The sequence below is a fragment of the Pangasianodon hypophthalmus genome, chromosome 12 (genome assembly GCF_027358585.1).
Source record: "Pangasianodon hypophthalmus isolate fPanHyp1 chromosome 12, fPanHyp1.pri, whole genome shotgun sequence".
NCBI lineage: Eukaryota > Metazoa > Chordata > Actinopteri > Siluriformes > Pangasiidae > Pangasianodon > Pangasianodon hypophthalmus.
Window position 1 is genome coordinate 23,904,570 of NC_069721.1, and position 13,925 is coordinate 23,918,494.

At 40.7% G+C, this 13,925-nt stretch overlaps 1 protein-coding gene across 1 annotated transcript in view; it reads right to left on the reverse strand.

The window, feature by feature from the left end:
- mpp7a (MAGUK p55 scaffold protein 7a) overlaps positions 1–11,706 on the reverse strand; it is a 126,183-nt gene extending 114,477 nt beyond the window's left edge. The window contains exon 1 of the mRNA XM_034309481.2: positions 11,432–11,706. The gene's annotated coding sequence lies outside the window, so the exon portion shown is untranslated. The remainder of the gene's footprint in view (positions 1–11,431) is intronic.
- Between the last annotated feature and the right edge of the window lie 2,219 nt (positions 11,707–13,925).

Sequence of the window (13,925 nt, forward strand, 5' to 3'; positions counted from 1 at the left end):
ACACAGAGCTGATACACACTTATCGAAAGATTACCTCTCAATGGACGACAGGCTTTTAATTAGACATTTTGAGTTCTGCCTGAGTGCACGGTGAATTTTGCACAAAAGGAGAAAAAAAAACAAAAAAAAACATCTTGACATTTATTGGACAGCGAGCTCTTCGTTTGTCCCGCCTGGATGCATGGATCCTCCTTATGACGATTGGTTGACCTCTCAAAGGGGCGGAACCTCATAACCACCTGAAACGTGAAGCTAGCTGTCACTTCCTGCTTCAGCTAACAGCTTAGCTGCTTTTTGGCACGAAATGGCAGACACTGCTAATGTTGACCTGATTTTAGAGAAGGTTTTTGATGCTCATACTGAAAATTAAGGAGAGAATGACAATTAAACAAAAAAGCAGACAAACTACAGTCAACTGTTTATTATACACTACGTACAGTATAATCTATAATAGATTATTGTGCTTCCTTTATTTTATTAACCACAAACTGCTACTGGTAGACACACACTAATCCCGAATAAACATCGGGGGTGTTGCATAAACGTCACATCACGCATTGCGTCACTGTGACCTCAGCCAGTCCAGTCCAGACGTGTCTCACAAGCATTTCTGTAAGTTTCAATTAGCGCATTTTGATCCGTTTTCTCAACTCCAGCATGCGGTTTACAGTTATGAGTGCATGAATTTGCATTTCTGCTGAAGTTCTCGAGATTAGCTGTTTAATGTTTACTCATTAAAGTAACAAGCTGCGTTTGAGACCTACCAGAAGCCCACCAGAACCTCGGCCAAGCCCATCAAACTCTCTCATGCACTAATTACACTCACTTGTAACTCATTACCTCATTAGCAATTTCTATGGCGTTTATATTTCACTCACACACATGCGTGAAAAAATAGAGTGTAAAACAAGAGCAAAGCAGCACACAAGCTCAAATCTGATGCGGTTTTATCCTGATGCAGCTTTCGCCTATAAAACCAAAGGCAATCGTGCCTTTTCTATGGGAGGTCCTAAACTCTTCCATGTGAGGTCTGCTTCTTCAACAGCCTTTTAAATCTAGCGAAGAAAACGTATTTTTATTCTTTAGCTTTTGAATAGGACCTTTAATAAGGTGAAATAAGTAAATACCTTATGCTGTATTTAATGATATATGATTTCTATTTATTAATCATTATTATTAAATATAACTCCGATATTGTTTATTTGGTTGATGGATTTGTAAAGCACTTTGGGTCAACTTTTGCTGTCTTTAAATGTGCTCTATAAATAAAGGTTGACTTGACTAGTGCACCTCTGAGGTGACGATGTGGATTGATTGAATGAGGTCTCGATGTGACACTTCAAGCAAGGCGTCCAGATTGCATTGGCCTTGTGGGGTGTCCTTTTGTCCTGTCAAATGGCTAGACAAATGTTTTCATTTCTGGATTTCTCTTGGATGTATTTCATGTTGATTAAATAAAATCTCTAGAAGAAGGATTATGTATCCAGGATCGATGTACAGTTTAAGTAGGGCATTCTGAGAGAAAATACAAGCAAACTAAACATCAAAATAGACAAATAAGCACGAAATGTGATGCTGCGTTCAGCGAGTCTCTACCCAAGTGTGTGTTGTTTTGTGTGAGCGTGAATAATTCTAGGTTACGTTACTATTCATTAAAATAAATTCCCATGAAATCCGCGTGAGTATTAGTGTGAATGATGCTGTGTGTCTTCTCTTCCCATGCACAGCACTGTCATGTCTCACACACACACACACACACACACACACACACAAAGACCACACACATTTCACCAAACGAAGCTTGTGTGTGTGCACAATGACAAATCCTCCAATGACAAATCCTCCGTAACTCGGGACCTGAAAAGAACTGCAGGAGCGCAGACGGAGGAGAAGAGAGAGAGAGAGAGAGAGTGAGAGAGTTCAGCATCAGCACATATTTAGAAATCAGCAAATTTTTTCCAGCCTGAAGGAAAAAGCCACAAGAGAACAGTGTGATGAGAACATTCCCCCCCCCCTCTCTTTCTCTCTCTCTCTCTCTCTCTCTCTCTGCTCTGTTTTCCTCCTCCACATTAATTACGACTGACTGAGGAAGAAGTTATGACTCGAGTGTTCTAGCCTTCACTTTCAGGTTTATTTTAGCATCGCATTCCCTTTTCCCACCAGGCTTGAATTATTAATGAGCACAGCTCCTATAATGCATGACTTAGAGTGCGATAAACTCTTCATCAATTAAACAAAAGCGCTGATAAGTGGAGACTGCGCTTGATTTCCAGACGCAATAGAGAACTGATGACTTTGTGCTTTAATTGTACACGGTGCAATATATCGACTTTAAAGCTTATGAATTGTTGATGCTTGTGATACATAAGGAATTGAAACACTCCGTGTTGTGCTGTCATAGAAAAATAATCAGTAAGAGAATGCTGTGACGAAGCAGCGTTACTGTTATCACATGAAGCAGAGCGGGCGACTAGGTGGCCCTGAGAACAGCGAGGGCCAAACTGTCCCGGGCCATCAGAGAGGCAAAGCGCACACACGCACAGAGAATCCACCGCCACCAAGCGGCGCATGTGGCAGGGCATCCAGGCCATCGCCAGCTACAGGACATCATCACCTCCCTGTGACAGTGATGCCTCCCTTCCAGATGCCCTGAACAACTTCTGCGCTCGGTTCGAGGTGAAGAATGACGTGACGGCGAGGAAGACCATCCCTCCTCCCAGTGACCTGGTGCTGTGTCTAACCACGGCCGATGTGAGGAAGACTCTACACCAGAGTTAACCCACAGAAGGCTGCTGGACCAGACAACATTCCTGGCAGAGTGCTCAGAGGATGTGCAGACCAGCTAGCAGATGTTTTCACGGACATCTTCAACACCTCCCTTGAGCAGCACCGCCGTTCCACTGTGCTTCAAGGCCACCACTAATGTCCCCGCGCCAAAGAAGTCTCCAGTGTCCTGACTCAATGACTACCATCCCGTTGCACTCACACCCATCATCATGATGTACTTCAAGAGGCTCATCATGAGGCACATCAAGACCCTGCTGCCCCCCTCCCTGGACCCCCTGCAATTCGCTTACCGTCCCAACCGCTCAACAGATGACGCCATCACCACCCCCCTCCATCTGGCCCTCACCCACCTGGACAAAAAACACACATGTTCAAATGCTGTTCATAGACTTTAGTTCAGCATTCAATACAATCATTCCTCAGCAGCTGATTCCTGACTGGAAGACCTCAGTCAGTCCGGATGAGGAACAGCATCTCCAACACCACCACACTGAGCACTGGAGCCTCACAGGGCTGTGTGCTCAGTCCACTGCTGTTCAATCTGCTGACTCACAACTGTGATCAAGTTCGCCGATGAAAAAACCGTGGTGGGTCTCATCAGCAAGAACGACGAGTCAGCATACAGAGGAGGTGCAGCGCCTAACAGACTGGTGCTGAACCAACAACCTGTGGACAAAACTAAAGAGATGGTTGTTGACTTCAGGAGAGCACAGAATGACCACTCTCCGCTGAACATCGTCGGCTCCTCCGTGGAGATCGTCAAGAGCACCAAATTTCTTGGTGTTCACCTGGCGGAGGACCTCACCTGGTCCCTCAACACCAGCTCCATAACCAAGAAAGCCAGCAGCGTCTCTACTTCCTGCTAAGGCTGAGGAAAGCACATCTCTCACCCCCGATCCTCATCATTCTACAGAGAGCATCCTGAGCAGCTGCATCACTGCCTGGTTTGGGAATTGCACCATCTTGGATCGCAAGACCCTGCAGCGGATAGTGAGGACAGCTGAGAAGATCATCTGGGTCTCTCTTCCTTCCATCACAGACACTTACACCTCACGCTGCATCTGCAAAGCCACCAGCATTGTGGATGACCCCACACACTCTTTACCCTCTCACACACTCTTCACCCTCCTGCCATCAAACGGTACCGAAGCATTCGGGCCTCACGGCCAGACTGTGCAACAGTTTCTTCCCCCAAGCCATAGGACTCCTGAACACTCAGAGACTAGACTGACACCACACACACACACACACACACACACACACACACACACTCAACTGAACATCACCCCAACCTCCTTGCACATCTCTGTATTCAATTTCTGCTGCTACAAATATTTATAATATACTGTATATAATCTTTATACTCTTCACCCAGCTGATTCACTTTCTACTAGAACTGTGTGCTAGTCGGTGCTGCGCTGTAACTTACTGTGCCCATTGTTGTGTTTTGGTGGTTTTGTACTGTCTTGTGCTGGCTGCACATGTCTGCACTGTGCACTTTATGTAAATATGTGTAGAGTCTCCTGTAGTTCTGTGTTTGTTTTATGGAGCACCTTGGTCCTGGAGGAACGTTGTTTCATTTCGCTGTGTACTAACTAGCTGTATATGGCTGAAATGACAAAGCCACTTGACTTGACTTGACATTGATTATTTTGCTATAACAGCACGTCCTGAAGTGTTTTATTCCTCTTACACCACAGTAATTTGCCAAACATTTTTTTTATCAGTTTTTATTTATTAAATAGCGATACGTCATACATTTTATCCATTTATAGTTACATTTAATGGTGTGGAATGTCCATGAAACAGGTTAGTTCCTGTTATCGCTAGCGTTAAAGCAGCTACAGTCAGTCATTCTCCTTTTTCTCTCTCTTGAAGTTAACAAGACAGAAAAGGCAGAAACCGAGAAACTGCTAAGCGAAAACTCCTCGACTTTACCTCTGACACTGGAGACTCCTTCCACAGATGTTACATAAACGTCTCCTTACAGAAAACCTCACTGTATCAACACTTACTCACGTTTTTCTTATTACTATAGAAATGTGTGATTTGCAGCTGCACTACTGTCAGAGCTGCTGTTATAGGAAATTAATCAACACCTTCTGACCAATCAGCATCCAGCAATTCAGCAGCGCTGTGGTAAAGATAAGGCTCGTTACAAGACACAATTGTGAAGTGAAACAACCTTGAGTTTGAGAAAGGTGCTATACAAATTAAACATATTATTATTATTATTATTATTATTATTGTTGTATGTAGTTGATGCGAGAGATAGTGCTCGTAACTAAAGACACATAGTTTCACAGCCTCTGTTGCATGTGTGTGGCGCAGCTAAACTAGCCTCGTCTTGTCAGTAATTAACCATGCTAATTTAATAACATGGTCTTTAACTTAAGTACACTATAATCTAGGAGTAGCTGGAGGTGTAGTAATAACACACATGCAAACAAAATAACCTCTGTAACACTCTACAATGCAGATTATAGACTGAAGGTGGGGTTGTGTTTACAAGGCACGAATAATATTTGATGTGGGTCAGGTATAAAAAGCAAATATTACAGTCGTTTACTTTGTGCAAATATCATCAGTGCCACTATTTTCCCACGTACACTCGAGGAAAAAGCAACAAAGCGGGGGCGATATGACAAAAATATCGTATCACGATACTTTCCACGATATATGATACGCATGATTATATTTAGGTTATTATATTATATTTAAACTGCCAGCCACAGTGCAGTGTTGCACTAAAGTAAATAAAAAATTGAATAAAACAAATAAATCAATTGATGGCTACATTATCTGCAAATAAATTACTTTAAATACCTTTTTATTTAAATAAACAAACAAACAAATAGACATAAATATTAATAATTCTACTAATGAATAAAATACATTACAATTTTAAAGCTCAAAATTTTAACATCAAATCAGCTGCATCAGAGTTTATAAACGCTATTTCTTTTTTAAAAATGTTATACAATATCATGATGTCTGCGATATCTCAGAAAAATATCATACTGCGATTCTCAAAGACATTTTCACCCGATACGCCGCTATATCTACAAATAAATTACTATGAAAAGTAAACGCAACATACGATTTTATTATGATATGGATAATATATCCTCATTTCTCCCTCCCAGGGGTGAGCGACATGACAAAAATATCATATCAGGATTCATGAAGACATTTCTACGATACTCGATGTGTATCATGATATACAGGTTCGATCGCAAATAGCAGGCAAGAGAGTCGTTTTTCATTTTTTTAAAAAAAACTGTTCAATGAGTTATATAAACGTCTAAAAATAAGTATGTTCGTTATATATATATATGTATATATGTGTACATATGTATATATGTTTCGTACATATGTATATATGTACAAAACACTGAAAAGAAGATTTTTAAAAACATTTTAAAGATTAATTACAACATTTCAGCCACCTCCTGTGAGTTTGTAATGAAATTTATAAAGTGTAACTATAACAATATCCACATTTATATCAGAAAATAAACCTAATTTACCACAAGACTGACGTAATATCATGATAAGGTAGAGTTAGTGTTAGTGTATTTTCTGATGGTAAGGTATAAATAATCCCACACACAGTACCCTCTTTTCACGCATCAGTCTGAAAATAAACCAGAGGACTACATGTTCCAGTCTCGTTAGCGTGCACACCTGAACGTGCGCTATCCTCCGGGGGCTATAATCACGTGACGCTCTGAAAAAGCGCACTGAGGCCCGAGGTGAGACAGCTGGGTACCTAGCAGCAGACGTGTAGCATAAACCCAGACGTCAGCATGGCGGGATGCGCCGCTGTGTTCGCACTCTGTAACACAGACGAATGCAGTGCTGCGCTCATCAGGACTTCACTGAACTCCATTTTACACCATTATTACACACAGCGCAGACGACTGATCACACACACACACACACACACACACACACACACACTGCAAGGAAAATGCTTTTCTAATTTAATACAATCTCAGAAATATTTACATGAAAGTATTCAGTACTGGGGTGGAGTGATATGACAAAAATATCATATCACGAGATCACATTAGACGGCATTTCTATGATACACGATATGCATCACGATACAAGTTGCAAACAACAGTTTGCAAACAATTTGCCAGCAATATACTACTGTGTTTTTTTTTTTTCTTAAAAAAAAAAAATCTCTCATCGTTTTTTATTTTCTTATAATTTTTTATCTTTCTTATTTTTTACTTAAAAAAACTCATTGTTTTTTTTTTTTGTCTTCGCATCATTTTTTATCTTTCTCGTCTTTTTCTTTTAAAAAAACTCGTATCGTTGATGGTATGATATTTAAAGTCGGTGAAAACTTTATTTTTAAAATAACATTTTTATTTATGAAATTAATTATAAATACTTAACACTGAAACATACAAAAAAACAAATGTGAAAAACAAATTACAATTTTACAAATTTAAACATTTAAATTTTAAAAAATTGAAGTAAAGTTTAATATCACATCAGCTGCTTCTTGCCCTTTCATAATTTTTTTTTTCCTTTAAAAATCACGATATCCATAATATCTAAAAAAAAAAAAAAAAAAAAAAAAAGCGTACTGTGACATAATTTATCATGACATCGATATTCTATCATCATATCTTCCAGTCTTAACCGGTCCGTTCATTTTTAACAGCGTGCACTCATCTTATTTTAATCATTTTCTGTGGAACTGTCACAAAAGTATTGTACAGATTCATCATTAATATGGAGAGAGAGTTCGCGGTAAATCGTGTCTTAATTAAATGATTCAATAATAAATGTGTGTCATCGCTGCTCCTGCTGGTGTCTGGCGTTTTATTTCCTGAATTTTATTTCCTCTTCCAGCTGAAATAAAATCCTGCTTACGCCACTGATAAAGGTCTTAACGCTTCTGCTGCATTTTATCTCTAAAATTAAACCAGCTGTGATCATTAATAATGAGAGAGATCGGGCGATATGACAAAAAAAATCATATCACGATACCTGAAGACATTTTTATAATACACGATAAGAATCATAATATTAAGGTTCAGTAGTTTAAGAAAACTATGGAAAACTTTTATGTCTATAATGTCCACGAAAATAGGGATAAAATAAATTCAATTAAATTTAATAAATAAAAATGAATAATAAATTATAAATCATAATACATAACAAAATAATAAATAATAGCCTACATTTTCAAAGTTCAGTACAAAATGTTTGCCCTTGCTATTTGAATAAATTCAAACAAGATATCTCAATAGCCGCAATGTCAGAAAAGTGGATCGTTATTATTTTTTTATACATTATTTAGCATGATATTGTTATTATATTATATCGTAATATCGCCCAGCCCTAGTTAGCACAATTCGCACTCAATTCTTTTTTCGTAATCTGTATTTTTATGATAGTTCCATTTTCTTGAAGGATGTTTGTGAATGACATTTGCATTTTTTTTTTTTTATTTAGATTTGTTGCGCTTCAGGTGCGCTTTCCAGTTTCTCAACATGACAAGTTTGTCTTATTTCAAGAGGGAGAAAAAAACAGAGAACCTTGTGCTGTCGTAACATAAGCGGGAGCAGGAACTGACTTGTTTCTCAGACGTGCCACAAAATCAAATGCAACTATAAATGGATAAATAGTACGATATGTCGTTCTTTAAAAAACCGTAATCGTTAGCATAGGGCTGTGCTACAAACCACTTCGTGACGTGCTGTTATTGGAAAACAATTAACTGCTGGATGGTAACAGTAACTCTGCTTTATCACGCCACCCCGTCGACACTCACAACACTCATTACTGACCCATGAATAGTGAAAGTGTGTGTGTGTGTGTGTGTGTGTGTGTGTACGGCATGAGAGATCTCTGCAGTTTACTCCAAACCTGTTTCACACAAGCGAGGACGCTCCGGATTCCACCCTGCATTAATCTCACTGGAATTTCAAAGTAAACACTCTCTCCATGCAGCTGTCCGGCTTCCCGACTGCACACGGCACCCGAGAGACAACCTGGAATCTCACGCATTTAAACACCAACGCCGAGCACATGGAACGCAACGTGGAATAAAAAACGACAGTGGAGACTTTAAGTCAGTGTTTAATTACGCAGCAGAGAGAGAGAGAGAGAGAGAGAGAGAGAGAGAGAGAGAGAGAGGAAGAGTAGTTAAACCTGAGTGATCAGAACCAGATTGGGAAAGAGTGTCAACTGATACCAAGACAGTGAGAGAGAAGGCAAAGAAGGAGAGGGAGAGACAGACAGAGAGAGACATGGAAAGAGAGAGATGGGGGACAGAGAGAAAGAGAGAGAGGGAGAGAGAGACAGACAGACAGAAAGACAGACAAAGAGAGAGACGGGGGAGAGAGAAAGAGACATGAAGAGAGAGAGATGGGGGACAGAGAGAGAGACAGAGACATGAAGAGAGAGAGACGGGGGAGAGAGAAAGAGACATGAAGAGAGAGAGATGGGGGACAGAGAGAGAGACAGAGACATGAAGAGAGAGAGACGGGGGAGAGAGAAAGAGACATGAAGAGAGAGACGGGGCAGAGAGAGAGAGAGAGAGAGAGAGATGGGGACAGAGAGAGAGGGGGAGAGAGAGAGAGAGAGAGAGAGAGAGAGAGAGAGAGAGAGAGAGAGGAGTGACGTCTGACACAGCAGTCTGTAAGGGACAGCAGAACTAAAAGCAGAGGTCACTTCACTCCACCGAGGCGTGATGAAGAAATGCACAATCTCTGAAACTGAAAAACAGGAACACAGTGTGCTCGTCTGCTGCACTTTTCTTTAATTAAAAAAAAAATAATAAGTTCCTGATGATACACAATAATTTACCAGATCATTTTTCTTTTCAAAACTGTTCAAACTTATATGCCTTAAACATGACTTGTACACGCCCCAGTCTCTTAGCTCCCAGACTAGACCTGTCTGCCCCAAGAGCCATGTTTCCCAGACCTCTACAGTCCAGACAAGTGTCCCCAAACTCAAACATCAAATACTCTTATTCACAAACTTCATCACGACCCGGCTCCGGCGCGTCCCCCAGACCCGGCTCCGGCGCGTCCCCCAGGCCCGGCTCTGGCGCGTCCCCCCCCCGGACCCGGCTCCCGCGCGTCCACACAACCCCCCCCCCCCCCCCCCGGACCCGGCTCCCGCGCGTCCACACAACCCCCCCCCCCGGGACCCGGCTCCCGCGCGTCCTAGACTCGACCCCTCCGTGGCCGCAGAATCGACTCATATGGTATGTGTCCCCAGACAAGACTCATACGTGTCCTCAGACTCCGACGCGTCCCAGACAAGACTCATACGTGTCCTCAGACTCCGACGCGTCCCAGACAAGAGTCACACGTGTCCTCAGACTCCTACGCGTCCCAGAAAAGAGTCACACGTGTCCTCAGACTCCTACGCGTCCCAGACAAGACTCGTACGTGTCCTCAGACTCCTACGCGTCCCAGACAAGACTCGTACGTGTCCTCAGACTCCGACGCGTCCCAGACAAGACTCGTACGTGTCCTCAGACTCCGACGCGTCCCAGACAAGACTCGTACGTGTCCTCAGACTCCTACGCGTCCCAGAAAGGACTCATACGTGTCCTCAGACTCCTACATGCCCACAGACCCATACACATCCCGCGCTCCTATGTCCCAGGCTTATGTCCTCCTATGTCCCAGACCCATACATCCCACATTCATATTTCGAGTCCAGCGCATCATGAAAAAGCAAATAATGAAATGTATTAGTGCAAAAAAATTATTTTTCTGTACGTTTAGAAAACTTTCAGAACTTCTGGAACGCACCCTGAGCTCCTAACTTCTTCTCAAGCCACTGAGAATCACTTTAAATCACCAAATGTGCAGTACACAGGAATTTCACTTGGCAGATGAGCACACTCAAAGCTAAAGAGATCTCCATAACTACATAAAGCTTCCTCTGATTTAAATAAGTGTGTTAGAAGGGACTGAGGACGCAGGGAAGGAAGTGTGTTTCTCCAACAGCAAAACAAACAGCAGTCAGACTAATAAACAGCTAACAACCTGCTATTAGCCCAGACAGCAGTACACAGTAACACTGCAGGGGAAATACACCCTGAAATACACCCTGAAATACACCCTGAAATACACCCTGAAATACACCCCGAAATACACCCCGAAATACACCCCGAAATACACCCTGAAGCAGCTAAACACGGTTTGTTTTAGAGGATCTGATGAAGTTTGGTTACAGTTTCTCTCAAATATAAACACATTTCCTGTAACAGATCTGAAGTTCAGGCTGAATGGAACACTGTGGATAGTTTGAGGGGATGTGGAGAGGAAATGTGACATTTTTCTGCAAAAAGAAAAAGACAGAGAGAGAGAAATGCAGACAGAGAGAGAGAAATGCAGACAGAGAGAGAGAAATGCAGACAGAGGGACACTTCCAAGTGCACGCGCGTTACTAAACAAACAAAAACAAACAAATAAACAAAAGCAAGACAATGAAGCAGAGTTTGCAGTTTGCGGGGTTTAAAAGTGATTAAAGCTCTCCTAATATGAAAATGAAAGTGTCACACTTTCAAACCTGCAGTAGAAATGATTTAGTTTTGTAAAAAAAATCATACTAATAGAAATAAAAAGTGAACTAAAGCTCGCGCGAGAGGACTTACTGGCGCACATAAAGACGTCCTGCAGTTTTCCACTCACTCTGCTCCAACACTGGCTTTCCAACAAACTGCTCCCAGTGAAAAACTGCTCATTTATCCGTTCTGAAATCAAATAAGCACTTGGGGTTCGTGTGGAGTTCCTCTTCCTGCAGGAAAGTGAAATCCCTCCAGCACGGAGGCGCCGTGTTTACTCCGCGTCCTGCCACAGCCAGCGGGCGGAAGTACTCCCGCGCCTGATTGGTCCGTTTCTTCACCGAGAGGCGGGACTCTGCCTTAATGAGGTGATCTGATTGGCTGGAGAGTAATCAATCACTCTCCACACCTGTCCTCTCTCTGAACAAGAAAGTCCCGTGATCAATTATAGATAAGGTAACACGTAAAAAAAAAAAAAAAAGAGAAAGAGGGGAGTGAGAGAGAAAGAAAGAAAGAAAGAAAGAAAGAAAGAAAATGAGAGCAAAAAGAAAAAAATTAGAAGAAGAAGAAGAAGAAGAGGGAAAGAAAGAAATGAAGAAGAAGAAGAAGGAACAGAGAGAAGGAAGAATGTAAAAAAAGGAGAAAGAGAAAGAGGGAAGAAGAGGGAAAAAGGAGACAGAGAAAAAGAAAGAATGAAAGTGTAAGAGAAAGAGTAAAAGGGAAAAAAGAAATGAGAAGAGAGAAAAAAGTTAAACAGTTAGAGAAAAAGAAAGAAAGAAAGAAAGAGAGAGAAACTGACAAAAAAGGGACAGAAAGGAAGAAAAAACAACAACAAAAATTAGAAAACAAAGGGAATTAGAGTGATGAAGGGAATTAGAGTGATGGTCTGTTTTTCTTTCTGCATGAGGACTCAGAGTAATCAATCTGTCCTGTTCCTAAACAAGAAAGTCACGTGATCACTTATAGAGTCACGTGATTACAGAGGTAAGGACTAAAAGTGCATACTAGTGTACTGAATAGTGTGCACTCGGTAACTATGGTAACCAGTGATAGTGTTGTGTTTTGATGTGTAATGGATGTCAGTTATTACACAGCGCTAATTACATATAACACACTTCTCTTATTTATATAGAAGTACTTACTGTGTGTGTGTGTGTGTGTGTGTGCACAGGTGTGTGCAGGTGTGTGTGTGAGTGTGTGTGTATGTGGGTGTATGTTTGGGGGAGGATGGACTGGGGTGCATGTGTATGTGTGTATGTGTGTGTGTGTGTGTGTGAGTGTGTAAGTGGGTGGGTGTGTGCACGTGTGTGTGTGTGTGTGTGTGTGTGTGTGTGTGTGTGTGTGCGAGATTCCACTGTACAGACTGGTTTAACAAGTTCACTACAATGAGGCCATGTCTTCTCTACACATTAAATGCTACACAAACACTGCTATCATAAACATCTGCTCACACACACACACACACACACACACACACATACACACACACACAGTGAACACACTGAGAGTTAAACTGAATTTATTTCCTGAAATAAATACAGCATTGTCTACAAGTTAAAAACTGATAAAGGGATGAAAGGAATGTTATTGTTTATTTAAACATAAATACAATACATAAGGAAAGAAAGAAAGGTACAGAGTCAGAAAGAGACGGAAGAAAAAAAAATAGAGATAGAAAAAGAGACAGAAAGAAAGAATAAATGGAGAAATAAGAGAGACAGGAAAAGGGGGAGAGAGAGAAAGAAAAATAGAGAGAGATAGTATGGAAGAAAAGAAAAAAAAGAGAAAAAGAATAGAATAAAAAGAGAGAGAGAGACAGAAAAAGACAGAGAAAGAGTGGAAGAAAAAGAAGAGAGAGAAAAAGGGAAAGAGAGAGAGAATGGAAAGAAATGAGAGAGAGAAAGAATTTAAAAAGGAGGAAGAGAAAAAAGAATGGTAGAAAGGAAGAAAAAATAATTAGAGAAAAAAAAAAGAAATGAAATAAACCGAAAGAAAAAAATAAAGAATAAAGGAAGAAACGTGACTGTGAGGTGTAGAGAGAGAGAGAGAGAGAGAGAGAGAGAGAGAGATAGACAGGAATAGAAGAATAAAGCTCATTAACCCTGAGTGTAAACGTGTGAATGGAGGCAGCAGCTCCCTCTAGTGGCACTGAGCTGTAAACACACAGGCCTCAGATACTCATCCAACATTCTGTCCATCTGATTTCCTTCTCCTTTTCTTCTCTTTTTCTTTTTCTTCTTTTCAAGAGATTTTGGAATGATTATGTTGAATGAATAATTATGTTGTCTCACCTCTGCATGCTGTACATTCTATATTTTTGGATTATTTTTATCTTTAAACCTCTAGTATGAAAGAAAAACGAAATATTGTCAGTATTTATATATATGAATAGAACTACATTATTAGCAACAGCTGCATAAGCGTTATTAATAATATAGTTCTACATGTATAATCTTGATTTATGGAATATATAATAATAATTTTAAAAATTAGACACTGTGAGTGCAGGTGTGCTCTCAGCGATAAGGTGTTTTTATAAATGAATATATTATTATTTATTATTTTTATTTTAACATGGAGTTTC